The sequence below is a fragment of the Hemicordylus capensis genome, chromosome 6 (genome assembly GCF_027244095.1).
Source record: "Hemicordylus capensis ecotype Gifberg chromosome 6, rHemCap1.1.pri, whole genome shotgun sequence".
Lineage (NCBI taxonomy): Eukaryota > Metazoa > Chordata > Lepidosauria > Squamata > Cordylidae > Hemicordylus > Hemicordylus capensis.
The window spans coordinates 142,753,854-142,769,137 of NC_069662.1; the positions used below are offsets into that span (position 1 = coordinate 142,753,854).

Below are 15,284 nucleotides of genomic sequence, written 5' to 3' on the forward strand. Positions count from 1 at the left end.
ACATATGCTGATTTGCCCCTTGTCCCGCACCCGCCTAGGGACAGCCCTGTCCGAGACTCTCATTGTTTACGTCAATTCATTAGTTGGGTGTTTGTATGTAACAAACACTTGATCAAACTCTATGTGACGGTATTCTATGTATTTCCGCATTAAATTGTCCCAGTTGTGTAGAAAGAGTAAGGTGGGGCCCATTAGCAACAGGGATGAGTGAGCAGTGCAAAACCCATGGCTTAATCACTCCTCCTGGATGAGCTTGCCTGAGAATATTGCTCCACCCCTGTGTCTCTCCTCTCTGTCCCCTTGGTGATGCATGTGCAGTGAGGGAGAGCCAGAGACAGGGCCTTCTTCTCTGTGACACCTACAATGTGGAATGGCTTCCCTAGAGAAGTACGCCCTGACCCTTTGGTTCCACTGCTTTTAAATGGGCTCAAAACCAGTCTTATTCCAACAGGCTCTAAAAATTATCTGATATTTTTAAATGGTGCTTTTAATCCACTGTTGTATACTTGATGGTTGCTTTTAAATTTTTGAGTTTTATGTATTCTCTGCTTTTTTAATGTTTTTGGTTTAAGCCTCTCTTAGTAGATTTTGACATAGAAAGTCAGGATACATATTTTATAAAACAAACCCTCAACCCTCTCTCCGAGTTTTTTCTCTCCCAACAGAGGAGCTCCACAGGGGAGAAAAATGCCTGAAATGATAGACTAAGGCGAGGGGTGGGGGAGAGTCTGCAGATGGGAAGAGGATTCTGCACTCCTCACCCATACATCTTTTGCTCTTAAAATAGGATCCCAACCCCATGTTTCTATTACTAGGGGAAGTGCATGTTTGAACATACTGAACTGTTTGTGTTGAATCTAGGCTGGTCCTGAGGCTGCGGTTTCTTGAAGAATGATTTCCTGAAACTACTTGCAAATTTTTTCTGCTACAGATGGCACACTTTCTGAGATAGTGTCATTCACTATAGACTTTCCATTTAGGTGTTCATGGATCTGTAAGGCAAAATGCAAGGGGGCCACACCGCAACACAGAAAACACAAAAATGGGAACTCTCTTGGTCCAGGAGACTTTAGAAGATGTTAGTAACAGTCCTTGCCAACAGAGGTGTATCTAGGGAAAATAGTGCCTAGGGCAAGCACTGAAATTGTGCCCCCTGTCCAAACATCTGACACCCATCTTTCAGATAACTTTACCATAATATCAGCTCAAAAATACAAGTCAAGCTCGTTAACCAAATTATTTAGCAGTGGACGTAGCCAGACCAAAAAATGCTGGAAAACTACAAATTTCAGTATGCTGGGGCTCATGAAATACCCAAATACTATGTGGAGGTGTACTTGGAAAACTAAACAGAAGTGCCTGTCTAATTATCTACTATGCATTGTAGCATCACTATTATATAAGTTTTAAAAATAAATGGAGAATTTGGCTTTTCCCAGATACTCTGAAAATAATTAAAGGATATGCAGAGTAAACTGTGTCACTAATTGGAATACAGTGAGGGAAATAAGTATTTGATCCCCTGCTGATTTTGTCCGTTTGCCCTCTGACACAGAAATGACCAGGCTATAATTGGAATGGTAGGTTTATTGTAGCTGTGAGAGACAGAATAACAACAAACAAACCCTCAAAAGCCCAGTGCCCAAAAGTCAGCGATGGATTTGCATTGTAGTGAGGGAAATAAGTATTCGATCCCCTATCAACCAGCAAGATTTCAGGCTCCCAGGTGTCTTTTCACTATATGCAGGTAACGAGCTGAGATGAGGAACACCCTCTGTAAGGGAGTGCTCCTAATCCCAGCTTGTTACAGTACCTGAATAAAAGACACCTGTCCATAGAAGCAAGCAATCACTCAGCTTCCAAACTCACCACCATGCCCAAGACCAAAGAGCTGTCGAAGGATGTCAGGGACAAGGTTGTAGACCTGCACAAGGCTGGACTGGGCTACAAGATTATCGCCAAGCAGCTTGGTGAGAAGGTGACTACAGTTGGCACGATAACTCGCAAATGGAAGAAACACAAAATAACTGTCAATCTCCCTTGGTCTGGGGCTCCATGCAAGATCTCACCTCGTGGAGTTGCAATGATCATGAGAACGGTGACAAAGCAGCCCAGAACTACATGGGGGGAACTTGTCAATGATCTCAGGGCAGCTGGAACCATAGTCACCAAGAAAACAATTGGTAACACACTACGCCGTGAAGGACTGAAATCTTGCAGTGCCCGCAAGGTCCCCCTGCTCAAGGCAGCACATGTACAGGCCCGTCTGCAGTTTGCCAATGCACAACTGAATGATCCAGAGGAGAACTGGGCAAAAGTGTTGTGGTCAGATGAGACCAAAATCGAGCTCTTTGGCATCAACTCAACTCGCCGTGTGTGGAGGAGGAGGAATGCTGCCTATGAGCCCAAGAACACCATCCCCACCGTCAAACATGGAGGTGGACACATTATGCTTTGGGGGTGTTTTTCTGCTAAGGGGACAGGACACCTTCACCGCATCGAAGGGACGATGGACGGGACCATGTACCATCAGATCTTGGGTGAGCACCTCCTTCCCTCAGCCAGGGCATTGAGAATGGGTCGTGGATGGGTATTCCAGCATGACAATGACCCAAAACACACAGCCAAGGCAACAAAGGAGTGGCTCAAGAAGAAGCACATGAAGGTCCTGGAGTGGCCCAGCCAGTCTCCAGACCTTAATCCCATAGAAAATCTGTGGAGGGAGCTGAAGGTTCGGGTTGCCAAACATCAGCCTCGAAACCTTTCTGACTTGGAGAGGATCTGCAAAGAGGAGTGGGACAACATCCCTCCTGGGTTGTGTGCAAACCTGGTGGCCAACTACAAGAAACGTCTGACCTCTGTGATTGCCAACAAGGGTTTTGCCACCAAGTACTAAGACATCTTTTGTGAAGGGATCGAATACTTATTTCCCTCACTACAATGCAAATCCATCGCTGACTTTTGGGCACTGGGCTTTTGAGGGTTTGTTTGTTGTTATTCTGTCTCTCACCACTACAATAAACCTACCATTCCAATTATAGCCTGGTCATTTCTGTGTCAGAGGGCAAACGGACAAAATCAGCAGGGGATCAAATACTTATTTCCCTCACTGTATATTCTAGTCTTTCAGAAAGACAGTTAAAATGAGAGAAAGAGAGCAAGAAACTCCCAGTGGGCCTTAATACTAAGGATTTCACACTGATTCAAAGACAAACTCACCACTAATAGCCATATTATTAAGACATCACATTTAACTCACTTATCACAAGAAGCAAATAAGAGCAAATGAATACAATCCTAGCTCATAAGCTTCATCTCAGTATTCACAAACTCTGATTCTCTGTACATAGTGCCAAATTGAATATGTGTACTGTGATTTATATTATATTAAATTTTAAAAAAATTACCTGTAGCCCCTTTGGGGGGCTTCCTAAAGGCTGGGGGGGGGGGAGTCTGAAAAGGTTTTCCCTCCTTCTGCCAGCCTCTTAATTCACTGCCGCAGCCCATCCCAGGCTGATTTTCGGGCCTGTTTGGGCCTGCAAAGATTGGCGTGGTGGCCATTTTGGAGGCTGACACGCATGCTCAAATGGCCTCTGCAAGGCCTGGCAAGACCTTGGGCCTCACAGGGACCATTTGAGCATGTGTGGTGGCCATTTAAAAAAAAAAATTTTTTTTTAATGGCAGCCGAAAACTAAATGGCCACCGTGCATGCTCAAATGGCCTCTGCAAGGCCTGGCATAGCCTAGGGTCTCACAGAAGCCATTTGAGCATGCATGGTGGCCATTTTGTTTTTGGTGGCCATTTTTATTTTTATTTTTCCATTTTTAAAAATGGCGCCCCCCCTTCAAGTGGTGCCCGGGACACGTGCCCTGCTTGCCCTACCCTAGATAGACCCCTGCTTGCCAATGAATTTCAAGAGTAAGCTTTCTTTCTTTAGGGGATGACAGAAGTATCTTTAAAAAAAATTCCCCAAAGAACTGAAACCTACAAGTTTATTACTCATATGAGAGAGAGTTTAATCGCAAAACATGCTGGAATTGCTAGTGACCTTTTGTAATGGATAGATTGCCTCTTGTACCCATGGGTCTATAAAGTACAAATGCAAATTTCATACACCCATTATTTTCAGAAGCAATGTCAAACAGAAGGCTTGAGTCAAGCATGAAAAATGGAGGCGACTTCCAAAGAACAGATGAGTAAGGAAAGGCTAGAATATGTTTTTTGGATAAAGTTATGAAGATAAGAAAACAATATTAATCTTCATCTTCTTTTTCTTTCCTTTTTCTCTTCTATTGCTTTTTCAGAAACAGCCCAACTCCTTATTAAATTCCATAGCCCAACTGCACAAAATCATAGTTTCCACTGTAATATTTCCTTTCTTTGCACTGCTCAAAATGTGCCCAGCTGCATGTTAGAATAAATCTTGAGATAGTTCTCAGTGCTTCTGTATCTTGATAGTTCATATTTTAATACTCAATATTTGTCAGTTTTTAATTTTTCTTTTCATTTTATTCTTGTCTTTATTTCTAAATAGTCATTTGTACAATGTAATGTAAGCTATGGCCTCATTACAGCAGACATCTGAATAGAGCTCTCTCATCACCAAATTTATTGTTTCTTGATTGATGGGGTTTTTCTAAATATCCTTCTCCACAATTTCAGAATGTCTGCGAAATATATTTTCTAGCTTCCAACCCTTTATTCATCATACTAATGGTTTTATGACTTACAAAATGATATGTAATAATATCTCCTGAGGCTGTTTATAACAGTTTTCTGGAGCTTGGGGGGAAGGGGCATATCAGTGAAACAGTGACGCCATGTGGTGTAACTGCTGTTCAGAAATAGCAGTTGGTCTCAGTCTACAAACTGTTGAGGATCAATTCACACAACCCCCAGAAGATGTCAATATGAAATTAAAGCATGACTGCGTTGCCACTCAGTCTGAGCACACATTCCTTGGGAACATAGGAATCTGCCTTCTGCGGAGTCAGACCATTAGCTCAGTGTTGTCTACACTGACCAGCAATGGCTCTCCAAAGTTTCAGGCAGGAGTCTCTCCCAGCCCTATCTGGAGATGTTGGGGAGTGAACCTGAGACCTTCTGCATGCAAGCAGATGATCTTCCACTGAGCATGCCCCATCGCCCAAGGGGAATACAGTCATACCTTGCTGACCACGGTTTTGGATATATACAAATAGGAAATTGTGACAGGTTTTGCCAATTGCGACCTGAGTATCCGTGGTTGGTGAGGGTTTTTTTTTTAGTGATGGGGGGGTTCAGTTATTTTGGAGGGGTTTTAGAGATTCAGTCGTCTTGGTGACCCTTGCTGACCTTGCTGTCCCTTACCAATTTAAAATGCCTTTGAGTGATTGCGGGGGTGTGTGTGTGTGTGTGTGTGTGTGTGTGTGTGTGTGTGTGTGTGTTCAAAATTTTTTCCAGAGGTTTGATCTGCTCATTCTTCTTGGTGATTTTTAAAGCATTGGGGAGGCGGTATTCCCCCCCCCCTTATTTTTAGGTCTTTTTGTGACCTTGGTTCCACTAACCCCCTTTCCCCCATAAACTTTAATGCTTCCCCAACTGCAAATTTGCCAATGTCAAGGTTTTGCTAGAACAGAACCCTAGTGGCTGGTCATGGGGGACTGTATGTTATGGCCCTCACATGTTGTGATGAACTGGCATTGGAGGGGCTAATGCTCTGTACTTTTATGCAAATGTGGTTGGAATATTGTTGAGCTGTCAATCAAAATAATCCGTTGGTAGCGGGTGGAGTGGACAGAGGAAGAATGTCAGTTGAGAGTTAGTTGGAGGTTTGGGTTTGGTTAGGGACAGTCTCCAAGAGATGTCCTGTGAGTCAATAAGACAGCCTAAAATAAGGGCTGGGTTTCTGTGGGAGTGCTTGATTTGATCTTTCATTTAAACTAGGACTATGGGCACGAATGGTTCGTGCTGAACTGGTTTGCCTCAAACCGGGGCCTGTTCAGTCTGTGATTGGACCAAACTAGGCCCAGTTCGGTTCGGCACCATAAGGGGTCGGCTAAGTGGGGGAAGCAAGAGAGGCAATAAGGTCTCCCTGCCACTGATCACTGCCACTTGCCCTCCCTGTGGTCCCAAGCACACTCCTCCCCAGCATTAATAAGCTGCCGGCTTGGTAATGGAGAGGAGAAGCACGCTTTGGGGGCACAGGGAGGGCAAGTGGCACTGGGGGTCGGGTAAGGACCTTAGTTCCCCTCTCGCTACCCCTGCCTGGTGGCCCCTTACCCCTCGAAGGGTCCCCCACCCCCTGTACTTGTAAAAGGGAATCTGATGAGGATTCCACTTTACAAGTATATTCTCTTGAACTGGTTTGATGGCCAGACCCGACCCACAGCTGGGCCGAGTCAGTTCAAATCCGGTTTGCATGAACCGAACCAGCCAAACCAGTTCCGTGTGTTGGAAGTAAAGGACTTTGCGCTGTCTCTTTGCCTCAGACAGTGGAGGACAGACTAGTAAGTCAGAGGGCTAGAAGGTCAAAGACATTTGGTCATCACTTCCTGCTGCTCTGATGCTATCCCTTTGAAATGTAGATTGCTAATCTTAGGGGATTCAACTTCCTTCCTCCTTCTCTCTCTTCCTACCTGGCTGTTGACCTTGCAACATGGCAAGTCTCTTGCCCTGCACCATATGTGCAGAGAAGATGGTGAATCCATCTGCATCCATTTAGATAGATAGATTAGAGATCCTAAATCCTCACTTTCCTATCTAGAATGGAGTTCCTTAATAAATACCTTTTATATTGATTTGAAACTAGCAATTGGCTCCAAGTTACTTTACTCTTAGCACACATGCATGCATAACTAAATCCGCTGTGTTTGTGCCTCTGTGCACTCTGCTATATTGAAAAAGGGATTCTCTCACCACAGAGAATTTCCAACAGGTTATGGGCTCCAGCCAGTTATGGGAGCAGTATTTTGAGCTGCGTGTGCTGCAACTAGATAGTTAGGTTTGTTCCAGGAGATCCATTGAGATCTAGCGTGGACACTTTGAATTGCTAATCTACAGCAACTGCCTTTTGGAGCCGGTGAGCATGGCTGCATACCTGGAGGGAAAACTCAGGCTTACCATCCTGGAAGCGGATAATTACTTGGAATGGAAGACTCGACTGAGGATTGCACTGAAAGCAGAGGGACTCCACCAAGTTACTGAGGAAGACCCCCCGCCAGATGGAACCTCGGACGCTGAAAAAAAGGAGAAGGAACTCTGGCTAATTAAGGACCGAAAATCACAAGCGATGATTGCAGCTTCCGTGAGTAAAACTTTCCTTTATGCTATTTGTGATCTTGGAACCTCAAAGGAGATGCTAAACAAGCTAGATTCTATGCATATGAGGAAAGGATGGGCATACACGTTTAATTTACGCCGAAAATTGCAAGATCTCCAATATAAAGATGGGGACTGTTTCTCTACTTTTATTGGGACTTTGGAAGATTTCTTTTTTCAATTTAGACAAGCAGGAGAGGAATTTACAGAGAGTCAAAAGCTGGAGACTCTGTTCTTGAGCTTGCCTGCTTCCTATAGCACTATAATTGGGCAATTGGAAACCCACACCAATCTAAACTTTGAAAAGGCTGTAGAAACATTGTCTTCGGAGGCTAACCGAAGAAACCTTTTAAACTCACGCTATGAAAGTGAACTGGCTAGCAACTTTGCTCTTAAAGCAACAATTGATCATTCCAGACGTAACCCGAGATGGGGAGGGAATGCTGGAGGAAATGCTGCAAGAGGGAACCGCATGGGCACCTCACATTTGCATACAAAGAGAGCCGATTACACCAGAGAAACTCAGCCCAGAGAGAGAGGTCACATGACCGCCAGTGCTGAAATGAGGTCAGCTGGAAACAAAGCCTTCAGGTGTTTCCTGTGTAACGAATTTGGCCACCGGGTGGCGCATTGTCCCAAGAATCAGACCAGGAGGTCTGGGAATATCAGTCAAACAAAGGAGAATGAAAATAGAGATTCCAAGTATACAGACAGACATTTCAACAAGAACTATAGTGTTAATTTAATGAAAAATAATGAAAAGCTGATTTTAGATTCTGGGTCATCTGTCCATATTTCTAAAAATCTAAGTTTCTATACTGAACTGTTTGATATTCCTGAAGAGACTGTTTATTTGGGCAATAATACTACAATTAAAGCAAAGAAAAAGGGCGAAGGAATTGTATATTGCAAATTGCTGGATGGATCTGTTAAACCATTTTTTCTGAGAGATGTTTTGTATATCCCTGAATTCTCAAGCTCCTTGATTTCAATATCCAAGCTAGAGCAACAAGGCTGTGAATTGTATATTAAAAATGGACAATGTGTTGTTACCCAGAATGGAAAAGTTTGCCTTGTGGGCTCGGAATTTCAAGGTCTTTATCATGTGGAAGAGCAATTTACAGACAGAGAAAGACCAGCCCAGTCCAGACCTGAGGCATACCAGCCTAATGTAATGAACCTAGCCAAGTTGTGTCAGCATGGAAACTGCTTACAATTATGGCACAGAAGACTAGGACACAGAAGTGTTGAATCAATTCAAAACATGAAGGAACAGGGATTAGCTAATGGCATTGATTTTGTACCATGTGACACTGTAACTAACTGTGTTTCTTGTCTCGAGTTCAAAGCAGTAAACAAGCCATTCCCAAAGCAGAGTGAAAGGAAGACGAAAGGACCCTTGGATCTGATCCACAGTGACATATCTGGACCACTACCAGCGACCATAGGTAATCATAAATATTTTCTAACTATAACAGATGATTTCTCACGATACACGTGTGTTTATTTACTGAAGGAAAAATCAGAGATGCTGGAGAAATTAAAACAATATGTGGCGATGGCAAGCAACAAATTTGGCTCGAAGCCAAAGATCCTGCGCACAGACAATGGAGGAGAATACATGTCCAATGCTACACAGCAGTTCTTGAGAGAACATGGAATTGTGCATCAAACTACGGTGCCTTACTGCCCGTCCCAAAATGGAATCGCAGAAAGAATGAACAGAACTCTACTGGACATGGTAAGATGCATGCTTGCTGACGCACACCTCCCACAGAAATTCTGGGGAGAAGGCATCATGACTGCTACATACATACACAACAGAATGAACACAAAACCTATTGAAACAACACCTTATGAACTTTGGCATGGTCATAAGCCGTCCATGACGCATCTGCGTGTCTTTGGAAGCACGGCTTACTCATACATCCCAAAGGAAAAAAGGACTAAGTTAGGGCCTAGGGCCACAAAAGGGATTTTTGTAGGCTACGCAGCACAATCCAAAGCCTACAGAATTCTGGATCCTGACACCAACAGGATAACCATAAGCAGAGCAGTGTGTTTTGAAGAGGATGAAAGAGCTACACCTTCAGAGGGGGCCTACACTGAAGCAAGCAACCAGACCAAGCACCCTGATGACTGGATTATGCTTCCTGATCTCAGAGGAACTGAGGAGGAGGAGGAGACAGCAGATCCAGATCCAACCACACTTGACACAGAGACCCCCAGCGATCCACCAGACGCACCTGAGGTGATAGAAGAGACCACAGAGGGTGAGGTGAGGCGATCAACGCGCTCAAACAGAGGTGTTCCAGCTCCGAGGCTGTCCTACCTCGCAAGAACAGCGGAACAACCAGAACCTTCATCATGGGAGGAAATATCCCAGCTACCACAACCAGAAGCCCAGAAGTGGAAACAGGCTGCAATTGAAGAGCTTGAGGCTCTACAGAAAAACAAAACCTGGACTCTTACTAAGTTACCACAAGGAAGAAAAGTTATTGGCTGCAAATGGGTTTTCAAACTCAAACATGATGCTGATGGTGAGATTCAGCGCTACAAAGCCAGATTAGTAGCAAAAGGATATTCACAAAAATATGGAGAAGATTATGATGAAACCTTTGCACCAGTGGTTAAACATACCACAGTAAGGACTCTGTTAAGTATTGCTGCTAGCAAAGGAATGCATGTTGAGCACCTAGACGTGAAAACTGCATTCTTGCATGGTGAACTAGAAGAGGACATTTACATGCAACAACCACCAGGTTTCTTACAGGAAGGCAAAGAGGACTATGTATGCAAACTGCAAAAGAGCATTTATGGTTTAAAACAAGCTGCCAGAGCATGGAATATAAAACTGAATGATATGCTGCTTCAAGCAAACTTCAAAAGAAGTGAAGCTGATCCCTGCCTGTACACGAGATGCAGAGATGGGAAATGGACTTACATTTTGGCGTATGTTGATGATTTGATTTTTGCCTATGAAAATCCAGATGACAGCAAGGAAATAATGGATCATCTGAACAAAGAAGTGGAAGTCAAGCAACTTGGCAACATTGCACACTACTTGGGCATTCAAGTACAAAGAGAGAAAGATGGAAGTTTCCTGATCAACCAAGAACAGAAAATTAAAGACTTGATAAACTTGCTCAGACTGGAAAATGCAAATCCTACACCAACTCCAATGGAAGTGAACTACATAAAGCAAGAAGATCAAACTGAGCCACTATCTGACAACCATAGATATCGTGAAGCATTGGGTAAGCTTTTATACATTAGTACACTCACTAGGCCAGATATTAGTACAGCAGTTGGTTTACTTTGTAGAAAGACTGCATCACCAACAGTCAAGGACTGGAATGCAATGAAAAGACTTGTTAGGTACCTAAAGGGTACTGCACACTTTAAGCTCAAGCTGCCAGCTAATAGTGAACCAAAACTAGAAGCATACGTAGATGCAGACTGGGGTGGAGATATAACAGACAGGAAATCCACCAGTGGTCACATAATTTTCTATGGAGATGGAGCAATAAGCTGGTCAAGCAGAAAACAAGACATAGTAGCATCATCAACCACTGAAGCTGAATATGTATCAGCTGCACAGGGCTGTCACGAGATACAATGGCTGTGTCAACTACTGAAGGACCTAGGTACAGAGGTACCACAGCCCATACCAGTGTATGAAGACAACCAAAGCTGCATTCAACTCTCCAAACAAGAAGATGTAAAGAGGAGTACCAGACATATTGATGTGAAGTACCATGTAGTGAGAAGTCTGCAGAAAGATGGACTAATCAAGTTGCTCTACTGCCCGACAAATGAAATGCTTGCAGACATACTCACTAAGCCACTACCAAGACCCTGCTTTGAAAAGCTGAGAGAGAAAATGAATATTGTGAACTGAGTCACGAGACAACGAGAGGGGGTGTTGGAAGTAAAGGACTTTGCGCTGTCTCTTTGCCTCAGACAGTGGAGGACAGACTAGTAAGTCAGAGGGCTAGAAGGTCAAAGACATTTGGTCATCACTTCCTGCTGCTCTGATGCTATCCCTTTGAAATGTAGATTGCTAATCTTAGGGGATTCAACTTCCTTCCTCCTTCTCTCTCTTCCTACCTGGCTGTTGACCTTGCAACATGGCAAGTCTCTTGCCCTGCACCATATGTGCAGAGAAGATGGTGAATCCATCTGCATCCATTTAGATAGATAGATTAGAGATCCTAAATCCTCACTTTCCTATCTAGAATGGAGTTCCTTAATAAATACCTTTTATATTGATTTGAAACTAGCAATTGGCTCCAAGTTACTTTACTCTTAGCACACATGCATGCATAACTAAATCCGCTGTGTTTGTGCCTCTGTGCACTCTGCTATATTGAAAAAGGGATTCTCTCACCACAGAGAATTTCCAACACCGTGCACACCCCTAATTTAAAGGTTAAGAAGTACCTTGTAATGAAGTAGTGTAACTTCGTAATACCAGCAAGTACAAGACCCTACAGCATTGTAGAAATAAGCAAAACCTCAGAAACATCCATTTGTAAAAGCTCTTCTTCTTCTTCTTCATAACCTTTGGTCTGTGTGAGTTCTGTCACTTCCCTACCCACACCAAGCAAAGCTACATTTACTAAGAGAGTGAAAGTCTGAGAGAAGTCTAAAACATTATGGAGGCTTTATTTTTTCTGGTGGCACCATGGATCAAAGCTTTAATAAAGCTTATAGAAACTCCTACTAATTCAATTATTCTCAAAATGCAGTATACTAAATTGCCCTAAACCCTACACATTTAGTCTCCCTTCCAAATGCAAGCCAAGGCAGACCCTGCTTAGCAAAGGGGACAATTCATGCTTGCTACCACAAGACCAGCTCTTCTAAAAGAATACCCCCATCAGACCTCCTCACACAGGTCTACTGCACCCTTTGTCACCCAGGCACAGATGGAGGGAAAGCAAAATTTCTTGTGGGCTAATAAATTGGTTCAACCTGCAGATTTCCAATCTACAAGGTAGAGTGAGTCTCGCTCATGAGTCCAGCCCCCACTAGTGACTTGGAGTCCAACCCTGAATAGGCAGGACCAGCACTGAAAATGGAAATAACGGTAAGCTGGCATGAAAACTATCAGCTGGCATGAAAACTATCGTGTATCTCTCCCCGCCCCATTGCTTGGCCAAATCTGTTACACATTCACAGGTATGCTGAATTTCATTCCGCTGGAAATTAAAGGTCTCTTTCCCTCCCTCTTAGGACATTTCCCCCGCTACAGATTAGATAGGCAGGGAAAAGGTGAATACAAAGGCAAAGGAAGTACCAGCATTGTCACTGGCTCTCAGACCGAGACAGACTCAGCTAAATATTCACCATTCATTGATAGGCTCTCTACTAGCTATTCACTGCCTATATAATCAGCATGGCCTCTAGTTAATTCACTGTCATAGACCAGGGGTTCCCAGCCTGTGGTACTCCAGATGTTACTGAACTACTACTCCCACCATCCCCAGCCACAATTAATTGTAGCTGGGGATGATGGGAGTTGTACTTCAGCAACATCTGGAGTAGCACAGGTGGGAACCCCGGACATAGACGAAGTAATTCTCCTCGAGTGACATAAACCAACACGAAGACTAACAATATTAACGTGGCTTGCTACTTTTCATGCATTCTAAACTTGTGATGCTGTTGAAGCCGTGCATGTCCCTATTTTTGTTGGTTAATTGTTGGAGAGAGAGGTCTTGTAAAGACAGAAGTAAGAGACTAATGAGGCTATTCTTTCTCCCGACCAGGCGAATCCAGGCTAAGGGGAGACTAGCCCGGTTTTGCCTGGTTGTGTGCTGCAATGGGAGCTGTGTGCCTCCCAGCAGCAAGCCTCCCTAAATGCCCTTCCCCCTTAAATGAGGTTAGTGGAGTGAGCGCTCCGCTAACCCCAATAATTGGATCGTGTGGCGCCACAACACGGCTCCACACTGCAGCGACTCATGAGGAGACCCCCAACAGGGAGGCTACAACAAGCCTCCCAGCATCAGGGGGTTCCCCAGAATGCCTCGCACATTTGTACAGGGCATTCTGGTACTTCCGGGGGCTGGGAGGCTCCCAATCCCCGCCACCCCAATTGGCTCCAGGATGGAGCCCGTAATCGTTTTGTAGCCAATCCAGTCTCCCAGGGTGAGCTGCGTGCTTGTGTGCGGAGAGAGCGGGTCAAGCCCACTCTCCCTGCAAACCCCCTCATGGCTCTCCACACTGCTGGTGTGGAGAGCCTTCATGTGAGGTTAACATATATATTCTGCTGACTACACAAAGGTATCAAAACATAATTTTTAAACTTTTCACATTCTTGATCTGTGAGAGCACAACAAGATTCTGCTCTGGTTACTAATGAAAAAAATCTGTGCTTTCATTGAAAAATGCTTCATAATCTGATGAACTCCTAAGTATTCATTGTAAACCATTTACATTGAACTTTCCCCAAGCTCTGTAGTATTTATGGCTGGAGGCTTTAGGGTTTCTGTGTGGCTTTCCCCCCGGCCTCAAAACTTTATTTTGGCCATTAGAGCAGCATTTCAGTGATTGCTTTTGAGTTATTAAAATTCAGTTATATAGGTAGTTTTTATTAATGCATATAAAGGCTAAACATTCTGGCATATATATACACATAAAAACTGCAAATATTTTGAACAAGGAATGTTCAAAAAGCAGTTATCTATCTTTTCTTCATGACAGATTTTCATCAGATAGTTCAAATAGTTTGTTTTGGCCTTCAGAAACAGAAATAATAGTAACCTTGCACGACAACTATTTTTCTATAGAAAATACAGTTTTGAATAAGTTTTAACTTCACCTCCCTTATTATATAACAGTTTTTCTACCTCCTGGGATTTTTATATGCCCAGAAAATGCATTTACATTTGTGAGTTCAATTCAATTAATCCAAATGTAGTCATTTAACAGCATGAAGTACGACTTTGTTCCATGTTCTGGTGGATTCCTTCCATGCCTGGAAATGATGCGCATTGTAGTCCAACATCATCTGGTGTACCAAGCTTTTGTTCTACACTGATTAGCAACGGCTCTCCAGGAGGCTTTACAGACAGGGCTTCTACCCCGAATTTCCTTCAGAAGAGAGTGTGTACCAAACTTTACCCTGAAGTCCCTTCGAGATCCTTGGACCCACTCCACACACAAATCAGGCTTTGTTTTGCAAATTCTAGCTTATCTCAAGGTATTTCTGGGTTTTTAAAATGCTGGTTTTAAGCTACTTTTTTCTGAAAATGCCAGAGCAAATAGGGAGAGGCACTGATGTAGAATCATTAGCATGATAAGAAGGATACTCTCTTTAGAAATGCAGATGTAGTTCTTTAGTACTCCCCCCTCCACACTTGGCTAGAAGGAAAACATGGAGGCATACCATGTGAACTTGCCTCAAAACAAAACCTGAGAGCAGAGGTGAGGGGCTGCTTCACTCAATGCGGCGAGTGTGATTCGAAGTGGCTTTGTTCAACATTTACCCCGCAGCATGAAGCCATGTGCAAATAACTCCCTGGGGTCCCTTTCCCAGCCCTACCTGGAATTGTCGGAAATTGAACACGGGACCTTCTTCATACAAAGCATGTATTCCACCACTGAGTTACAGCCCCACCTCATATGTGGGAAAGACATATGTGAGGGAAAATAACTGAGTAAAATTCAACAAATACCACTCTCCCCCCACCCACCCATGGATCATAATTGATTTTGATAATAATAGTCAGACTTGAATCAATTTGTCTGCAATCACACATTTGCCATTAAAGTAGATTTGTTGCTGCTTGTGTTTCTGTGTATGCATACTTTCCTTTGGTTATTCTTTCCTTTAAATATTAGTGGCCTTGGGAGGAGAAAATAATATGCTTAATTAAATGCATTTTATTTTAAATCAGCATACTAGCTTTGGATCCTGAAAATGGGTCCCGTGAGAAAGTCAACAACCACAAGTAAAATAATTAGCAATAAAACAATGT

The 15,284-nt window shown here is 43.5% G+C and overlaps 1 protein-coding gene across 2 annotated transcripts in view; it reads left to right on the forward strand.

The window, feature by feature from the left end:
- The window catches only part of APBB1IP (amyloid beta precursor protein binding family B member 1 interacting protein), a 104,852-nt gene that overhangs the window by 1,258 nt on the left and 88,310 nt on the right, over positions 1–15,284 (forward strand). The window contains exon 1 of one of the 2 annotated variants that reach the window (XM_053262361.1): positions 4,178–4,196. The exons of the other annotated variant lie outside the window; for it this stretch is intronic. The gene's annotated coding sequence lies outside the window, so the exon portion shown is untranslated. Of the gene's footprint in view, positions 1–4,177; positions 4,197–15,284 lie in introns of those variants that run through there. 2 annotated transcript variants of the gene reach the window in all.